Source organism: Schistocerca nitens, chromosome 1 (genome assembly GCF_023898315.1).
Source record: "Schistocerca nitens isolate TAMUIC-IGC-003100 chromosome 1, iqSchNite1.1, whole genome shotgun sequence".
Taxonomy (NCBI): Eukaryota; Metazoa; Arthropoda; class Insecta; order Orthoptera; family Acrididae; genus Schistocerca; species Schistocerca nitens.
In genome coordinates, this window is record NC_064614.1 from 1,185,986,703 (window position 1) to 1,185,991,689 (window position 4,987).

Sequence of the window (4,987 nt, forward strand, 5' to 3'; positions counted from 1 at the left end):
CGACGACCTTGCACAACAAAGTAGATACATTGCATAACTCGGTGTACCGCATAAGTACTCTGGGCAGGACAATACTCCCATGGGATCGGCATAAGGTACAACGTTCCTTAGTACTATGACATCCTAACCAATTTCGCCAACTGTCGATATCTAAAGGATCAATATACAGGCGCTAAGAAATTGATCGCAAACGTTTATTCATAATAAAGTGAACCCAAGCACGTAATTACCATTATGAAGTCTGGATTGCGATCAACTATGGTACTTCGATTTACACCGCATGAGAATAAAAATTTCAACTGTTGTGGGACATCACTCCTACTTCATATACCAATGGGTCTTCTCTTGGAATATTGTTGGACAATGAGCTCCATGGTGTACTCTGTTGCCCCACAATTGCAAACGTAGCAATTGTGCTCAGTAGCTCTTGTTCTGGCTTAGCTTGTTTGGTTCCTGGGTAGCTTGGACCTTGGCGTTAATACTGAGGGGCTATCGTATCCATTACGGCAGAAATCTTATTTGATTTCCATGTCTGTAAGCAAGCTTCCTCTAGAAGAAAAGACTGAAGCTGCAAAGGCACCTCATCTTCCTTAAGGGTCTATGGGACAGCCGGTGGGTGCGTGATTACTGATTAAGGAACAGCCTTTTGTCAAATGAGAGAAGAACATAAATACGTTTGTTACGAAGAACGATCGTGGTAGACATTTTATGGTTTACAGAGGGTATTGTGAAAGACTACGCTAGTTTTTCCCAGGCTAAGAGCAACCTGTTGATGTGCCTCATTATATTTGGATTTAATATTTTAACATCGATTTTAAATGAACGTAATATACTCTAAGATTAAAAAATAAAGACGAACCACGGAGGAACTATCCGAAAGGGACGGAAATCGGTAGATGTGCTGTACTTGTACAGAAAGACAAATAATTACTAGTTCAGAAAAACGGGGCCAACGGCCTTGCCCCAGTGGTAACACCGGTTCCGTCAGATCACCGAAGTTAAGCGCTATTGGGCTGGGCTAGTACTTGGATGGGTGACCATCCGGTATGCCGAGCGCTGTTGGCAAGGGGGTTGCACTCAGCCCTTGTGAGGCAAACTGAGGAGCTACTTGACTGACAAGTAGCGGCTCCGGTCTCGTAAACTGACATACGGCCGGGAGAGCGGTGTGCTGACCACATGCCCCTCCATACCAGCATCCAGTGACGCCTGTGGGCTGAGGGTGACACGGCGGCCAGTCGGTATCTTTGGGCCTTCATGGCCTGTGCGGAAGGAGTCAGAAAAACAGGAGACTACCTAAGCGGCGGCGGGATACCATCCTGCCAGCAACCATACGACCCAACAAAATTCAAATGGTTCTGAGCACTATGGGACTTAACATCTGAGGTTATCAGTCCCATAGAACAGAACTACTTAAACCTAACTAACCTAAGGACATCACACACATCCATGCCCGAGGCAGGATTCGTAGCCGTCGCGCGGTTCCAGACTGTAGCGCCTAGAACCGATCGGCCACACCGGCCGGCGTACGACGCAACAACCGGGTGCAACGATCTGGGGTGCCATTTCATTCCGTAGCAGGACCACTCTGGTTGCCATCCGCAGCAACTTACGACAAAGCGGTACGTCGACGATATTCTACGCCCCGTTTGGTTGCCCTTCATGCTAAACCACACTAGGCTTACATATTAGAAACGTAATGCGCGACCGCACATGGCCAGAGTTTCCACTGCTTGTCTTTGCGCTTGCGGATCTCTCCTCAGCTGGGAGCATTTTGGACAGGCTCCCCAACGAACTGGGGATTCTGACAATCTAACGAGCCAGAATCTGACACGATATCTCGCAGGAGGACATCCAACAACTCTATCAATCAATGCCAAGCCGAATGATTGCTTCTATGAGAGCAACGTGTTATTGACTTGATCAATTTGTGCAGCTCTTTCTCTTGATTAAATCATGCAATTATTCTGAAATTGTAGCCTTGCTTCCATTATTAGCCGTAACGTCAGAATTGCATCTCTCGTCCCTTTACTTTTCCTAAAGCCAAACTGATCGTCACCTAGCGCATTCTCAATTTTCTTTTCCATTCTTCTGTATATTATTCTTGTTTCCATTGTTCTGTATATTATTCTTGTAAGCAGCGTCGATGCATGAGCTGTTAAGGTGATTGTGCGATAATTCTCGCACTTGTCAGCTCTTTCCGTCTTCGGAATTGTGTGGATGATGCTTTTCCGAAAGTCAGATGGTATGTCGCCAGACTCATATATTCTACACACCAACGTGAATAGTCGTTTTGTTGCCACTTCCCCCAATGATTTTAGAAATTCTGATGGAATGTTATCTATCCCTTCTGCCTTATTTGACCGTAAGTCCTCCAAAGCTCTTTTAAATTCCGATTCTAATACTGGATCCCCTATCTCTTCTAAATCGACTCCTGTTTCTTCTTCTATCACATCAGACAAATCTCATCTCGAACTATTGGGACTCTTAGACATGTCTGCCCTCCTGGTACACTCTGGAATCTTCACGCCAGAGTACCGTAGCACGGCGCAACAAACTCACGCAGTCCGTCGTTACAGCTAAAGTGAGCTGCGTCGTGCGACGATATACGTAGATCAATCATCTCGTGGTATGCGTGAGAACTGGCGGAGGTGAAGATTACCTTACTTGTGAAACCGACTACATCTTCGAAATTAATTCATTTTGTAAAGTGTTTGTGAGATGTGATCTGCTGCTACAGTCACTGGCATAAATAAACGATGGAATCCTAGTTTCTTCAAAGATAAATTGTATATCAGCATTTGTAATGCCGTTCTATTTCGTAGATTACGAACACAGGGTGACAGCGGAGGGAGGGAGAGAAACAGAGAGAGAGAGAGAGAGAGACGGATAGAGTTGGTATATGTGTGTTCCTTTCCATCAACGAGTTTTTGCGGTTCAGTCTCTCGCTGTTCATAATACACTTGATCGCAATTGCAGAGTGACGTCATCTATAGTAAAGTGTTTCTATTTCTACCTTTCATTCAGAATTCATGGATCACTACTGACTGCTCAAATACGTTCTACAAAGTGATGGATACTTGCGACAAATGAAAACTGTTCGGCAGATTGGAACTCTACGTGTATTTCCCGCGTCGTGGTTTTTATTTGAGCTGGCCTTATGCGCTGTCGAGAGCGATGGATTTAACACATCCGAAACGACACACGCTCGATCGAGCTCTTCCTAGAAAAGCATGGTACAAATGCGACCATGACGTCACATATATTCTCTTTGTTTGTGTAATTTGTTTCGTAGCCCTAACACCCTCTCTGGTAACTCCGGGAATGAGACCGTATGTTCTAGGTGCTGCGAACAAAGTCTGTTTGAAGCGATGTTCACTGAAACGGTTTATTGGCAGTTCGTTGAAAAGGTAATAAACAACAGTACCGCTCTAAGCAGATATACTAATCTATACACAGGAATGCTATACAGCACAGGTTTTAAGAGACCAACACGTATGCTTTTATTTACTCTTTTCATAAAAATTTTCGGAAGAGATTCTGTTTTCATCCCCGAAAGGTAAAATTCGTTGTAACGAATTTCATGTCCTGCATTGATCGTAGCAGATATGTTAACAGTGACCGCCACAGTATTTTGTTATATATCAAGACGTGATACGTGATTGTTTTATTAACAATTTACTGAAATAGTTCTGCTGTTATGAATCAGGAGACGTGAAAATATTATTCCTATGATTTTCTAAATTCCCTTGGCGAACTGACCAAATTCTTACTCGTGTTTCTACAAATGACGAGTGGTATTCCGTTCGCTTTTTCTCACTTGATGTTGTACACACACACACACACACACACATACATACACACAGAAATACAGATTCAAAACCCAAAATTCAGGTCACGGCCATGAAAATGACTGTCCTAGCGAGAACAGTGGTTGCGAATTAGCGAGATGTTCGGAGTACATAGGTAATGGTACGACGTCTTAGCAGACAACCCGTACACAAACGGTATCTCATCAAAAGTATCGGGACACCTCTACGTAATGCGAAATCGATCACTAGATGTCAAGCTAGGCACGGATTGACCGGCCCCTCCCGTCGGGGTTTCGAGTCCTCCCTGGGGAAATGTGTGTGTTTGTTGTTCTTAGCATGAGTTAGTTGAAGTAGTGCGTGAGTATAGGACTAGCAGGACAAAGTGGGTGAGGTTATATTTGTGGAAAGGGGCCAAAATAAGTTGCTGTCATTTACAGACAACATATAGAATTTATTGGTTAAAACACACAATAACATAAGCAAGAATTAAAAACTCTCAAGGTTTTAACGAAAGAGGTCCTTTGATTTGATTTAAATCGGCTGAACGCCACATACGAAAATCCAGGGCCCAAGGCCTGAGCAAGGAATTGAGGTACAGGAGTTCTTCCGGGAGTTTCACTTCTCTAAAAAAAATTTTTTTCCTACAGTAAAAATAGGCCGAAGGGCACACATTAAGCAAGAACAGTGTTTCAGCTTTAGGCCAGAACAAAGGTTTTCAATGTTAATCCTAAATAGACTGAAACCCGGCTGAAGCCCGCTTATCAATCAAACAATTTAACGGCTTAAATCACAGGAAGAAGAGCTTTCAATTTAACGGGCTAAAGGACTTAGCTTCATGCAAACTCGGCTGAAGGCTTCATGCCCAAGAAAAACAATGTTGTAACTTAATAGCAAGACCAAGATTTTGAATTTTCAGTTTAAGAAAGTTTAAAACTCGGCTTAAGCCACACACCATGGAGAAAACAATTTCACGGCTTAAGGCCCAAAGAGAAAAAAGCTTACAGTTTCAATAAGCTAAAACTCGGCTGAAGGCCACACAGAGTACATGAGGCCAAAAGGAAATCACTATGTAAAACACAAGGAGCGGCGCTAAGAAGGTTCCAAGGATTGGCCTGGGAAGGTAACACTAATGCACGTTAAGGGGAGACAGGCAGCCAGATCAACAACCTCTTAATCGA

General features: G+C 43.6%; 1 pseudogene; it reads left to right on the forward strand.

Annotated features, from left to right (window-relative positions):
- The first annotated feature begins 948 nt into the window (after window positions 1–948).
- LOC126210620 (5S ribosomal RNA) lies at window positions 949–1,065 on the forward strand (annotated as a pseudogene).
- Window positions 1,066–4,987: the final 3,922 nt, after the last annotated feature.